Source organism: Pinus tabuliformis, chromosome J (assembly GCF_031772625.1).
Source record: "Pinus tabuliformis cultivar Carrire ecotype Pingquan chromosome J, CPIR1, whole genome shotgun sequence".
Taxonomy (NCBI): domain Eukaryota; kingdom Viridiplantae; phylum Streptophyta; class Pinopsida; order Pinales; family Pinaceae; genus Pinus; species Pinus tabuliformis.
The window spans coordinates 1,463,721,106-1,463,736,702 of NC_142295.1; the positions used below are offsets into that span (position 1 = coordinate 1,463,721,106).

The 15,597-nt window shown below is 39.7% G+C and overlaps 1 protein-coding gene across 3 annotated transcripts in view; it reads right to left on the reverse strand.

Moving 5' to 3' along the window:
* The window catches only part of LOC149232883 (uncharacterized), a 509,382-nt gene that overhangs the window by 492,281 nt on the left and 1,504 nt on the right, over positions 1-15,597 (reverse strand). The window lies entirely within an intron of this gene.

Here is a 15,597-nt window from a genome sequence, read left to right on the forward strand (position 1 = left end):
TACTTCTTTTTAATTATGCTTTTATATTTGAGTGCACAACTTGTTGACCACTAAAGTTGCACCTAAAATTTTTGAAGACTCCATACCCGAAGATATGTCAGAGGCTTCATGTACCATCAAATTTCATCTATCATCAAATTTTTTTAACTCAAATTTCTTCTTCTCGTCTTCTTCTATGTTGTACTCAGATTCCACAAACCCTACGAGGATGATGTAAGGTGACACTAGTGTGATGAATTGAGTCATGTAACAGGCCTAGGTAACTTAGGACCTTGTCATTAAGTGAGTTTAATCTGGGAGGTTTTTTTACTTGGTTAATTATTAGGTTCTTTCAAGGACTTAATAATTAATTGAGTTTTTTCCTCCAAGCATAACCCCAAAGTCGAAGTGTGGCTTGATGGCGAGGCCTTGGGTGAGTCCTAATGTCTAGAGTCGTTTTATATTGTTGTTTTGGTGTTGTTTTGAGTGGCATATTCCTCAGTTTTGTAGGTCGCAAGGTTTTGTTCCATTACAAGAGGCTGAAGCCTTGTTTGGGCGTTATAAGGGAGTTGCAAACCTATACATTGCTTGGGAGAAGGGTCGAGCTGTTAATTTTAGGAAAACATGTTCTTTGCTTAGGACAATTACTTCTAAGATCCATATTATCCCAATTTAATTCATTTCATTTCCAATAGCAATCACATAGAACATAATCATATTGAGAGTAACTGATGAAAGAACATAGACAATAAGAGTAGAGGACAAGCCAAGACAAGAGGACACAAGGATATGGCTCAAGCCAGGGAAAAACCCCAAGATGGGGAAAACCCTTGATCAATTCATCTTATTATCAAATATCAAATGCTCTACAGAGAATGAGAGTACAATCAAAGTCAAGTGTGACTTGCCAACATGATGATCAATTCCTCAGTCCAAATGACCAAGAAGTAGCCCAAACAAGTCTTTCATTCAACCTTCAAACAATAGAAGACATACTTTGTCCTAGCCATAGGTCAACGATAAACAAAGAGGCTACAAGGCAGTCTCCTGAAAGAAGCTCAATTCAGGATCAACTAATGCAGACTTCTTTGTTGATGATCGTGAACCCAAAATAGTTCAATTCTGAGAAGATCGCAGGTATGGTTAGAGCATACATCAGTCCTAACATATTGCAGCAAAGTCATGTGATTAACCCCAAAAGAGCTCGCACTTCCTTGCAGATATTGTGGCTAAGGATGGAGTGATATTTAGGCTTTACGATCACCATCAAACTTTGGTCCAAACCCTGTAATCTCCATAGAACATATGCGGCCTGCACATGAAGTCAAACACTGCTCATAATTGTCCTCAAATGCCCATGAAATATGCCTAGACTTGCTCCAACAGCCTCGGTCGCCCTTCTTATGGAATTCGGTCCATCACACAAGAGAATAAAGGCCTGCAGCGTAATTGAAGTAGCCTTCCAAGTGCAGCGGCTCACCTAAAGTAAAAGATCCCACACAAAACAATCCTAATACATCCTCTAAACTATCCAGAATTTCCTCAAGGCTTGCGGCTGTCTATCTGAAGCATCTCGGCCCTCATGCAGAAGAAAACCCAAAGACAAACCACGCTTTGTCCTCCTCTTCTAAGTACACAGCTACCTCAAACATATCACCAAGCATTGGATGATCTAAATGAGGTAGGAGGACTCCTCTATTTATATAAGATGGAGAGGGTCAAGAGACATGTCGGTTGGGCTTTATGAGACTACATGGAGTGGAGGCCGAACTTGACAATTTGCATGTGAGAGGGCATAAATTCAAAAACACACTTCTCCTTATCCAAATTTGATGTTCTTTAGGTCAATTTTGGTCCTCTCGAAGAGAGGAATTTAATGCAATAATTATCTTCATCAAATGAGATGTCCAAAGTGGAATTTGGCACTAGTTGCCAATTTTAACATGAGCCTTGTACCTCAGGTTGGAAGGGGCCGCAAGGCCTACAACAGGGTTGGATTCCACTTAGAACAACAGCGTATGGGAGTAGGAGGCTAAGGGAGGAAGGTTACAACTGTAGGAGGCCTATTGGAGCTAACAATTAGGGTTGACATGTATTGTAGTGTGCCCTAACCAGACCGCAAACTTAATAGCAGTGTACATCAACTCATAAAGGTATGTTGTGATGTGGATGAGTGGTCCAAGTTGGACAGATTTGATTGGGCATCTTAAGGTTGTTGGAGGGCAACAAGTAGGTGCTCAAAGTGGCCCTAGATCAGCTTGCCAAGAAGGACGTTAACAGTTGTAAGGAGAGTGAATATTGGAGGCCTAGAAGCAGTCTCTTGAAGGGCAAAGAGGGCTACTATAAGAGGCTGATTAAAGGCTCTAGTGTTGATACCTTGAAGGACAAAGGATAGCTAAGAGAGTCAGCCCAAGTTCATTGTTGGAGAAGGACATCTTGCAGTGATAGGTGGCAGCCCTCCGGTGCAAAGTTTGTCTTCATTAGAGTGGCGTAGGAAGGCATTAGAGGGAAGGAATCCCAAACGAGTTGAGGAGCAGCAGTGAGCAGTTCAACTCAATAAGAGTCTCTATGTGTTGATGCGTTGATGGACTAACGATCAGCTACACAGCGGTTAGAGTCTTGTTCAGTGACCTAATGGAGTTGGCTCATTAATAAAGGCAAAGAGGTGTTGTTGTAGATCGGAGCCGAAGGACCGGCTAGATGTGTTCAGGGTATGACCAAGGCAGCTGCAAGGAGCTCTACATCAGCTAGACGGTTAGTGTATCTTGTTCAGGCAGTTTGGTTGTCATAGTTGTTGACACCAAGTCCTAGTTGTAGTCTTGTATCAGTAGATGTATGAAGGCCATTATCCCTAGTACGGGAGCCCTAAATAGTGGTATTACAATTTGTTACTATAACGAAGTTGGGTTATTGAAAATTGTAAAAAGTTATCTATATTTGTGCATGTGTTGATTTACTGTTGTTTATATTTCGTTGTGCAAAGTAGTTTGTTGTGGTTTTTGGATTGGTAGTGTCAGTGATTCTAAGACCCTAACCTAGATTCCAATGTCATGGAAAAACAACAACCCTAGGGTACAAGGTTGTGGAGAAATTAACACCACAAAAGGGGTTTGTGGGCTAAAATCCCAAGAGTTGGGTTTTGCACCCAAACTTGTGGGTGTGAAACCATGCATGTGTTTTGATGACTTAGCACTTGGAGATGATGGAGCACCCTTAATGGAGCAAGGGGTTGCCAAGTACACCAAGAGAGCCCTTTTCAATGTGGAGAAATTAATTTATTTGTGTGTTTGTGTGGGCTTGTAGCAAAAGATTCAAGTCGGCCTAGACTTAGAAGGTGCCCATAAGGGCTAGACGTTCCACACCCTTGAAAACATATAAATAAAAGGACGAGGAACCTCATTTCTCACCAACCAAAGTGCAATTCATCATATGTGGAGAGCATCTGAAGGCTAAGGTAGCCGCAACTAAGAGAGGATAACTTCGAAGGTGAAAGGGACTGGTTTGTGGGTCTTCTTATGCTTGGTACAGGTCCGAATGGGAGCAGGAAGCTAGCCGCAAGCTTGAGGGACTGAATTGTGCATTGATTGGGTTGATTATTCTAGATCTTAGACTTTTGGGATCCATAATGATAATGAGATTGTCTTTCGAATTAATCACCTCATGACGATTTGGTCGACGTTTCAAACCATCTAATGTGGTTCATCCTTAGGACAAAGGTGAAAAAATCAATCTTTCTAAATGATTAAATAGCAGAGATGCATCCAGGTCTAGAGTTAGCCGTTAGGAATTAGTTTTGTTCTTTATTTTTTATTTTATTTTTTTTAATTATAAATATTAAAATAATGTCAAGCCGAAACTAGATTAATTTAATATTTAATAAAGGGAGGGGAATTGTTAGTTAGGAAATAGCCCAAAGCGATGGAAAAGGTTTGTTGATGATACATGTGTCGTTTGGCCCCATGGTCATGAGAAATTAGATATGTTTCTCAACCACCTTAATTCCCAATCCGAGTCCATCAAATTCACGATGGAAGTCGAAGTTAACGGGTGCCTTCCTTTCCTTAATATTCTCCTCTCTAGGATGGATGATGATTTCGTTTCTCACCAAGTTTTTCGCAAAAAAATTCGCACGAAACAATATCTTCATGCCAATTCTCATCATTTTTCAGCACAAAAATTAAGAGTTCTTAACACTCTGGCTACCCATGCTCTCAGGATTTCTGATGAGAATCACTTAGAAGAGGGAAAATCTCATATTTTGAAGGTTTTTGAAAATAATGGCTATACTAGGCAACAAGGCCTCAAAGCGTTTCAAAGAGCCAGTAAATAATCCAAAGTTAAACCTACTCGTGATGATTAGATTCCCAATGTGCAGCTTCCCTTTATCCAAGGGACCACTGATAAGATTGCTCATATTCTTAAGAAGAATAAAGTTTTTATTGTTTCCAAGCCCCTTAATACCATTAGAAACTCTCTTAGATCTATTAAAGACCCAGTCAACCCTAAAGACATGAAAGGGGTCTACTCTATTCCTTGTTCGTGTGGGATTCCTTACATTGGTGAAATAGGTTGTTCCATCAACCAAAGAATCCATGAACATGCAGCAGAAATTAGGCACAGTTGTTCTCGTTCCTCTGCTTTAGCCGAGCATGTGATGAAATCCAAACGCCATGTTTGCATTAAGGATTCCCGTGTCATCGCTAAGGTTGATCACTTCTATCATAGGAAGCTAAGAGAGGCTATTGAGATCGAGAAGCATGCAATCAATCTCAATAGGGACGATGGTTGGAAATTAGGTAGGAGTTGGATTCCTACCCTCTCCTCTTGATTTCCCATCCTTTTTTTAATTTAACTTGATTTTATTTAATTTAATTTATTTATATTTTGATTTTTTTTCTAGCTTTCTTATTTTTTATCTGATAGTTTGATAACTTTATTATAGTTAATTTTTAAAAATATTTCGAGTATTTTATATTAATTTAATTCATGTTAATTAAAAATAAATAAAAAATTGTTATCAAACATAAAAATAAAAATAAAATAAATTATTAATTTATTATTATTCTTCTACTAAAATGATTACTAATGGTTATTTCCTAACTAACAATTCCCCTCCTTTTATTAAATATTAAATTATTCTAGTTTTGGCTTGACATTATTTTAATATTTATAATAAAATAATAAATAATAAATAATTAAATAATAAAACTAATTCCTAATGGCTAACTCTAGACCCAGATGCATCTCTGTTATTTAATCATTTGGAAAGATTGATTTTTTCACCTTTGTCCCGAGGACGAACCACATTAGACGGTTCAAAACGTTGACCAAATAATCATGATGTGATTAGTCCGAAAGACAATCTCATTATGGGTTGATTATTCTTGAGAAGCAAGGCCAATACTTTCTGTGAGCTTACAGGTGGGACCGAGCCCTAGCTTTGGGTTGGTTTGTGGTCAAGAAGGTGTTAGATCAGCGTCCTAAAGAGGACTAAGTGACAGGGCAGGAAGGGAAGTCTATTAGAGAGGGACAACGAAATTTTTTGGTAGTTTTGAGGTTTAGTTAAGGGTTGTTCTAGTGCCCTAACCAGGCCGAAAACTTCAGGTTTGAATTTGCACAAGTCCATGACCAGTAGTAGAGGAAGGTGTCCTTAAATCAAAGGTAAGTGATCTCCTAATATGATGTTTTTGGTTGGTGGTTGAGGTCCTAGTTTGGTTAGTTGTCTTGGCATTTAAAGGAGCAGTTGGAGGGCTGACAGTAAGTGCCAAATCAATGCTAAGTACAGTCACTTATGAAGGACTTTAAGGATTGTTAGAAGAGAAAATGAAGTGAAGCCTAATGGTTTGTTTCTTGAAGGAATATGGGCAGCCAAGCGGGCTTACGAACAGGCACTAAGTTGACTGTTGGAGGACTTTTGACAGTGATAGTTGGCAGCCTCCATGCCCTAAATTTTGTCTTCATTAAAGCAGCACAGGAAGGCAATAGTGGGAACAAATCCCAAAGTGTTGTGTTCTTGAAGGACGAAGGAGCAACAACTGGGTAGCTTAGGAGTTGTGAACAACTCACAGAAGTCCCTATGTGTTGACTCATTGATGGACTAATGATCAACTAGAGGGCAAACAGTTGGTGAGTCGTGTTCAGTGACCTAAAGGAGTAGGATTCATTGATAGAGGCATATTGGTGTTGCTGCAGATTGGGAGCAGAAGGACCAGCAAATGTGTTCAGGATACGTGGACCAAGTGGACCTATGAAGTGCACTACATCAGCTCCTAGGTCAATTGTATCTTGCTCAGGGTAGATTTGTGGTCATAGTTGTTGACACCAAACCCTAGATTGTATTCTTGTATCAGTGATTGTATGAAGGCCATGATCCCTGGTACGAGAGACCTAAACAATTGTACTACAGTTTGTTAATATAACAAAGTTGGGTTGTTGAAAAATTGTAAAAATTTGTTTATTCGTGCACTAGTTGATTTACCTGTTGTATTTATTCCACTGCGCAAAGTAGTTTGTTGTGGCATTTGAGATGGTTGTGTCAGAGATTCTAAGACCCTAACCTAGATTCTCCAGTGTCGTGAAAAAACAACACACCTATCTGCTTCTTACATCCAGAAGCTAAGTGCAACAGGGACACCTTACCTCTGTTGAAGATGATATCATATCCATTGTCCTCAAGGGTAGCTACCAAAACAAGATTTTGCCTCAATCCTGGAACATAGAGAACATCTCTGAGATGAAGACGATTACCTGACTCCCTCTAAAAACTAACCATACCAACCCATCTAGCTACATAGTGACCATCATCTCCTAGCTCAATTTGAAACTACATATCCTTCTCCTTCAGGTGGCTGAAACTCTTCTTGTTCCCGTTAATGTGGAAGGATGCTCCTGAATCAATATAACATATATTGCTATCTATTGAGCTTGTCATACAAGCAATCAATGATAAATCTTTCTCGAACTGGGCAAAAAATGCATCTACCTTTGATGATGCAGCAACATGATCCTTATTGGACTCCTTCTTCCGCTTAGTACACTTAGTGGCATAGTGTCCAAACTCAGGGTAGTGGAAGCACTTGATCTTGCTTAGATCCTTCTTCTTGCCCTTCTAATTGGACTCAGCCTCTCCCTGGCCCTTCTTGCCCTTGGCCTTGCCTGCCAAGACAAGGTTCTCCTCGTCCACTATCATAACTGATCTCCCTTCTATGGCTCCTCTTCAAATCTCTTCCTGTATGCAGTCAGTCCAAAACCTTTCCGAATTTGGAAAGTTCTCTCTCCCACTAACAACATCCTAGAACCCTTTCCCAGACTTGTGAATTCCAAATAAAGCAAAATTCACAAGGTCATGATGAGATACATCCACCCCCACACCACCCAATTCATCTTGTACCTCATTGAACCTTGACAAATATGTGACGATGGGCTCATCCTTGCTCATCCGGATACTCCTTAGCTTCTCCTTAAGAGCAAGCTTCCTGGTATTGTTAGAAAATTATATATTACGGAGCAATGGAACACATAAAATATTGCATAAATATAAACACAGAAAACGCACAAAACAAGAGAGACACAGATATACGTGGTTCACCCAGTTTGGGCTACGTCCACCCCGAACAGCCAGTCCTTCCTTTCTATTATCCAGCAAAATGAAGAGACACAACCTACAGCAAATCCGTTGTAATATCCTCTGTTTTCTCTCACAGTCTCACCTCTCTGTTTCTCGCTCACAGAATACACATCTATTTCACAGCCTCAAATACAATACCCTCATACAAAGAGAGGGGTTGCCTTCTAGGGCAAAAAACCCTAAACTAAACATAAGTTCTACTGTCAGATCATCCGCCTAATGAACGGCCCAGATTGACTAGAAATTACTATACTTTTACAAGGCAATTTTACATTTGTTTTTAGCTTCGGGGGCGCTGGCCCCCGGACCCCCCAGCCGGGGGGGACAAGTCCCCCCCGCGTGGAGGGGTGTACAAGACTTCCTAGGGTATACATCCGGCTGAAACAAAGACCTTTGAACAATCATACTCCACACACAACAATCTCCCACTTGGAGAATGATTGTAGCAACTCCACTGCTGCTTCATTTGCTGGACAATGACTCCTCTTTGGACCTGGCTGTTTTTCATCTTCATCGTCATCCTTGAAGACCAATTGAAACTGAGCATGTTCTGAGTTTCTCCCTGGTTACAACTTTTGTTAGCATATCTACAGGATTCTTGCTAGTGTGTATCTTTTCCAACTTCAACTCTCCATCTTCCAACGCTGATCGTATGAAATGGTACTTGAGCTGTATGTGTTTAGTCCTGGAATGAAATGCTCAGTTCTTTGCAAGATGAATGGCACTTTGACTATCACTGTATAACGTGCCCATATCATGCTCCTTACCCAATTCACCCATAAACCTTTGTAACCAAATCATTTCTTTACTAGCCTCTGTAGCAGCAACATACTCTGCTTCTGTTGTTGAAAGTGCAACAACACTTTGGATTTTTGAAACCCAACTGACAGTTGTTCCTCCAACAGTAAATACATATCCTGTAGTGCTCCTCCTATTATCTCTGTCACCTGCCATATCTGCATCAACATATCCTTGTAGGGAGATGTTTGAACCACCAAAGCATAATGCTTGATTTGTGGTACCTTTCAAATATCTGAGAATCCATTTCACTGCCATCCAATGTTCCTTTCCTGGATTGTTCATGTACCTGCTTACAACTCCCACTGAATGTGCAATATCAGGCCTTGTGCAGACCATTGCATACATTAAGCTTCCAACTGCTGATGCATATGGAACTTTAGACATATAATCCATGTCTTCTTGGGTCTTTGGGCACATTTCCTTACTAAGTTTGAAATGGCTAGCAAAAGGTGTACTAACTGGTTTTGCATTGTGCATGTTAAATCTTTTCAACACCTTTTGTATGTACTCATTTTGAGACAATGTTAATTTGCGATTTTTCCTGTCTCTAGTTATTCTCATACCAAGGATTTGTTTTGCAGCTCCCAAATCCTTCATTGCAAATGAATTTGCCAATTTTCTTTTGAGCACATTTATTTCCTACATGTTAGATCCTGCAACAAGCATGTCATCTACATACAATAACAATATAATATAGCTGCCATCATTTTGCTTTTTCAAATAAATACAATGATCAGAGTGACATCTAGTATAACCTTGTTCAAACATAAACTTGTCAAATTTTAGATACCACTGCCTTGGAGCCTGTTTTAAGCCATACAAACTCTTCTTCAACCTGCACACTAGTTTCTCCTTCCCTTTCACCTCATATCCTTGTGGCTGCTGCATATATATCTCTTCCTCCAAATCCCCATGGAGAAAGGTTGTCTTTACATTTAACTGCTCAAGATGCAAATCTTCAGCTGCTACAAGACTTAAAATGGTTCTGATTGAAGTCATTTTAACAACAAGAGAAAATATTTCATCAAAATCAATACCTTTCTTCTGTGCAAACCCCTTCACCACAAGTCTAGCTTTATACCTCTGTTTTCCTCCATCTTCTTCCTTCAGCCTGTAAACCCATTTATTCTTCAATGTAGTTTTTCCTACAGGCAACCTGACTAAATCCCAAGTCTGGTTATGCATTAAGGAGTCCATCTCTTCTTCCATGGCTACCTCCCACTTCTTCCTGCTTTCAACCTGCATTGCTTCTTCATAACATTCGGGTTCACCGGAATCAGTCAACAATAAATAACATAATGAAGGAGAGTATCGTTCAAGGGGTCTACTTATCCTGGTAGATCTTCTAACACCACTTTCAGGTGTTTGGGGTGCTTATTGTTGTTGTGGTGGTTGCTGTTGTTGTGGTTGTTGATTATTATTATTTTCAGGCACCTTTCCTTTTTCAGTGATTTCATCAAGAACTGTGTATTCCTTGTTTTCCTTTTCCTGTTTCTTTTCCTGCAACTGATTCTTATACAAGACCTTTTCATTGAATATTACATCTCTGCTCCTAATGATTTTGTGATTTTCGTAATCATATAAGCGATAACCAAAATCATTAACACCATATCCAATAAAGGTACATTTCTTTGACTTTGCCTCGAGCTTTGTTCTATTTTCTTTATCAATATGGACAAAGGCCTCACAACCAAAAGGCTTTAAAATAGAGTAGTTTACCTTTTTACCTGTCCATGCTTCCTCTGGAACACCACCATCCAAGGAACTTGAAGGCCCTTTGTTTATTAGATAAACAGCAGTATCTACAGAATCTGCCCAAAACTGTAAAGGCAATCCTGCATGCAATCTCATGCACCTTGCACGCTCCATGATTGTTCTGTTCATCCTTTCTGACACACCATTTTCTTGTGGTGTTCTTGGAACTGTCTTCTCTCTACGAATTCCATGCTCTGAACAATACCTATCAAACTCTTTGTTGCAATATTCACCTCCATTGTCTGATCTAAGACACTTCAATTTCTTTCCTGTCTCAATCTCAACCAAAGCTTTCCATTTCTTGAAAGTATCAAATACATCAAATTTATTCTTAATACAATAAATCCAAGTTTTTCTAGTTGCATCATCAATAAAAGTAACATAATAACGAGAGCCACCAAGAGATGATACCTGAGCAAGTCCCCATACATCTGTATGCACAAGCTCTAATTTTTCATTCTTCTTTTCTTTCCCAACTCTGAGAAATCTGACTCTCTTCTGTTTTCCATAAATGCAATTCTCACAGAAGTCCAAATCAACATTCTTCAAACCCTGCAACAAATTCTTTGAGTGAAGAATCTTCATCCCCTTTTCACTCATGTGTCCGAGCCTATGATGCCATAATGTTGCATCTGCTCCTTTGGAAGTTAAAGCATTAACAGAGTTAGAAATACCATTGCATAAATACAATGTACCAACCTTTTCGCCTTTTGCTATTACCAGGGCTCCTTTGGTGACCTTCCAAGCTTTATCTGTGAAAGTTGTCACACAACCTTCACCGCCTAACTGCCCTGTTGAAATCAGATTTTTCTTTAGATCTAGAACATGCCTTACCTCCTTTAATAGCCATTGGTTTCCATTCTGCTGTTTTACAAGAACCTTACCCATTCCAACAATTTTACAGGGTTTATCATCACCCAGACGAACTTGTCCAAAATCTCCTTGAACATAGTCATGAAAGTATTTCTTATCAGGTGTGGCATGGAATGAAGCCCCTGAATCTACCACCCAGGAATCAGTAATATTTTCGAAAGAAAGAATCAAAGCATCTTGTAACACCTCACCTGTCACATTTGCTTCATGATTGTTTTCTTGTTGTGCATCTCCTTCTTTTCCCTTCCGAAATCTACAGTCTTTCTTTAGGTGTCCTTTCTTTCCACATTTCCAGCACACTATCCCCGATCTGGACTTGGATCTGCCTTTCCTTGATTTACTGCGATATCCTGAGCTCTTTCCTCTTTCCATTTTTCTTCCTCTAGACTCTGCACTCAAAGAATTTCCTGATGTCTCACCGGAGCTTTTCCGTCGCATTTCTCACTAAGGATAGCACCGACAACATCATCAAACTTTAAAGTACTAGATCCAGAAACGGAGTTACTAATGGACATTACCAAACCATTCCAACTTTCTGGTAATGAGCACAAGAATAACAAAGCTCTAACTTCATCATCGAAGTTTACCCCTACAGAACTTAACTGACTTGTAACTGTATTAAATCATTTAAATGGTTTGCAACAGATCCACCTTCCGACATATTCATATTAAATAACCGTTTCATAAGAAATACCTTGTTTGAGGCCGAGGGTTTTTCATATAGTTTCGACAACGTCTGCATCAAACCCTCTGTCGTGGTTTCCTTCGAAATGTTGAAGGCGACTGACGCAGCAAGGCACAATCGTATTGTTCCGAGTGCCTTTCTATCGAGAAGGTTCCATTCTTCGTCTTTCATACCCGTCGGCATCTTTGTTTTTCCACCCAATGGTAGGTATAGATCTTTCTGATACAGATAATCTTCCATCTGCATCTTCCACAGCGAGAAGTTTTGGCCGTTAAATTTCTCGACCCTAAACTTACCATCTTCTGCCATTGCTCCCACTCGAACCAGGAACCCTTCTTTCCTGCGACTTTATCAGCCAAATAGACCTTCGGCTCTGATACCAGTTGTTAGAAAATTATATATTACGGAGCAATGGAACACATAAAATATTGCAGAAATATAAACACAGAAAACGCACAAAACAAGAGAGAACAGATATACGTGGTTCACCCAGTTTGGGCTACGTCCACCCCGAACAGCCAGTCCTTCCTTTCTATTATCCAGCAAAATGAAGAGACACAACCTACAGCAAATCCGCTATAATATCCTCTGTTTTCTCTCACAGTCTCACCTCTCTGTTTCTCGCTCACAGAATACACATCTATTTCACAGCCTCAAATACAATACCCTCATACAAAGAGAGGGGTTGCCTTCTAGGGCAAAAAACCCTAAACTAAACATAAGTTCTACTGTCAGATCATCTGCCTAATGAACGGCCCAGATTGACTAGAAATTACTATACTTTTACAAGGCAATTTTACATTTGTTTTTAGCTTCGGGGCGCTACCCCCGAGCCCCGCCGGGGGACCGCTGGCCCCCGGACCCCCCAGCCAGGGGGGACAAGTCCCCCCCGCACCCCCCGCGTGGAGGGGTGTACAAGACTTCCTGGGGTATACATCCGGCTGAAACAAAGACCTTTGAACAATCATGCTCCACACACAACAGGTATCACCGCTACTCTAATATAGTTCTAAAATAGTTTTGAACATCTCATAAGTTATCTTATTCTCATGGACATGAGGAACTATATGATCTCTGACCCCCTGTAGAATAATCCTCCTTGCCTTAATATCATTCTTATTATTATGGGCCAATTGTTGGGGATCTTAAGGTGGCACTATCACCTACTTGATGAACTCTCCCACCCCATTATCTTCCAGCACTATTGCGATCCTCCTTTTCCAAGAGATGAAGTTTGATGCTCCCTCTAAGCAATGATTGACTCTCAATCCTTGACACGCCATTCTGCCTACTTAGATGGCTCTCCACACTTTCCCACTAACAGCCTTGTAATCCTTCACAAGAAGTTGTACTTATGGCTCTCCTGTCAGTCTTGTAGTCCTTCACAAGGACTGAACTTAGGGCTGAATAGGGCAACTTCTAACAACCATCCAACTTGTACATAAGCTGCCCACAAAACTGTCCCAAACCTGGACAATCAACCTAGCAAACAACACCAGCTTAGAAGAAGATTTACCGTACCTGAGAAGTTAACTTATGTCCCAAATCTCTAGCCTTGTACATGCACTCAAGATTACAATTTTTGGCCGTTTGGTTAGGGTTGACTGTAGCACTATAGAACAGCGGTAACTCGGACTTGAACTGCCCAAAAAAAACTTCGCTCCTTCTCTTCTAACAGACCTTTGTTCCTACGTTGCCCTTTGATCTCTCTCGGCCCCTGTTCCAGTTCCCTTTTACCCCTGCGTCCCTCCCACACAGAACCCGATGCACAAAATTGTCCAAAACTCGTCCTACAACCCTCTTCCTCAACTCAACCTAGTCCAGTCACAAGAGAGACACCAAAACAGACTCCTCAACTTCGGTTGGACTCCTTGAGGCTACAGTTGATCAGCTCCTTCTCCTTGGAATTGTTGCACTTGTGATGCGTTGGTCCTTATTCTGATCCATGCTTTGATACCATGTAGAAAATCCACGAAAATTTGATCTACTTGAATGAAAAAATTTGAAACTAAATTGTAACACCAAAACACATAATTTCTGTACTCTTTTGCAACGGAATAGAATCGAATTAAAAACACATTCATACAATACAATAACACAGAAATTTCTAGGGAACCCAACTAGGAAAACCCTTTGCTTGTTTGAGAATTTATTGATATAAATTTGAGCAATAGATCTCACAATACAAATGTTTCAATCAAAACACAATCTTGTTCTCCCTCTGCTTGTCCTAAGCTTGAAACACCTTACCAGAACCCTGATCTACTTCCTAAACCCCAAGGAATTCTATTCTATCAATCTGTGCACAAGCTTCTCCTCAGTACACCCTTCCCACACACACAAACTCGTGCTCTCTATTGTCTTGTCTCACCAACTCGTGCTCACAAAACAATTGAATAATTTTGTGCCTTGGTCCTCCTTATAAGCTTTTTAAATAAGATAAATCTGGCAAGTTATATTTTTGGAGCTCAAACTAGTGATTGATGAGTTAAATGAGTCTAACTGACTCATGCAACTCGTCCATCCTCACTTTAGAACTTGAGACTCACTCACTTGTCTTTTTCAAAAAATAACTTGCACTAGAAGACAACAAATTGAGCCTTCCACTTCTACTTATCAGTCAAACTACTTCATGAACTATCCTGACTTATAGGAATTTTCCCTGATTTAGGAATTTGTCCTAAATTTTAGGAACTCATCCTGCCTTTTAGGAACTCATGCATGCTAAGGAAAAACTGCTTATTAGTCTCTTTGACTAAGGCACAAGTCAAAGAAGGACATTTCTCGCTACTATTTTCAACACTTACTTGTTGCATATCTGAAGCCCTAGCTAAATCATCAAAGACGTCTTTCATATAAGAAGAATATCTCTTTCTTTGATGCTTCTTTCTTCACTCAAAATCTCGAAATCTGAATTTATTCATTGTTAAAACAGATTTAGAAGTGTGGGACAGCCCTAAGCTCATCCTTATTTCACTATATGATCGATTCACACTCAAAACATACATTTCACCATCAATTTATACTAGCCGATTTCATTCCTAAGTGCTCTAAAGTAGCTTAAAATGGTTTAAGTTCAAGTTACCTCTCTCAAGTTTCATTTGTTGGAGTGATAATCATATAAATGCAAATTTGAAGTTATATTTATTGTTTATCTTTAAATCAGATTTTGAACACACATCCACTAGTTCCTAACCATCTCTCTTGAGTGGATATTTTGTGATTATGCTATTGATCTTGGAAAGCAATCTTAAGGTGTTTAATCACTTCTTGGAATCCTTGAACTTTACATTGTTATACATATTGTGGATTCGTTGAAGAAAATCATAAGCTTGAATGAGATTAATTCACTTAAAGCGATTTCCTTAATCATCTATCATTAGTACATAGGGATAACCCCCGCAGTCTTTGGTGCTAGCCTAAAGTGAAAGGGATATTGTACTGAGATGACAATGACACAATTCCCATCCTGTTGCCCCAAGGTAGCACCTGTGATTCAACTTTCCACTAAGGTGCTAGGTGGTGACAAATCCCATTAGGTTCTTTGCCCTGATTCTGATATTTTCAGACTCGTAAATTTGCTATAACTTCAATTAACAAAGAAGAATACCCTCTTTAGACAGCCAACTGGTCATCTTGATTGTGCGAGAATTCCTTTTACGATTGCTCTAAATAGGTCATAGATTCAGATCTGCGACTTCTTTATCAGCAAGATTTTCTTGCCTTGTTGGTATTCTCTCTCTTTTCATTCTCCATGCCCATGGGACAAAGAACCAATGAAAAAATCAACTGAAAGGATTAAAATTGTCATTGTTTGTAATATATTTGCTTTTATAAGGGTCAACGTTGCAGTTTTGCGCAGTACACTGCAGATTTC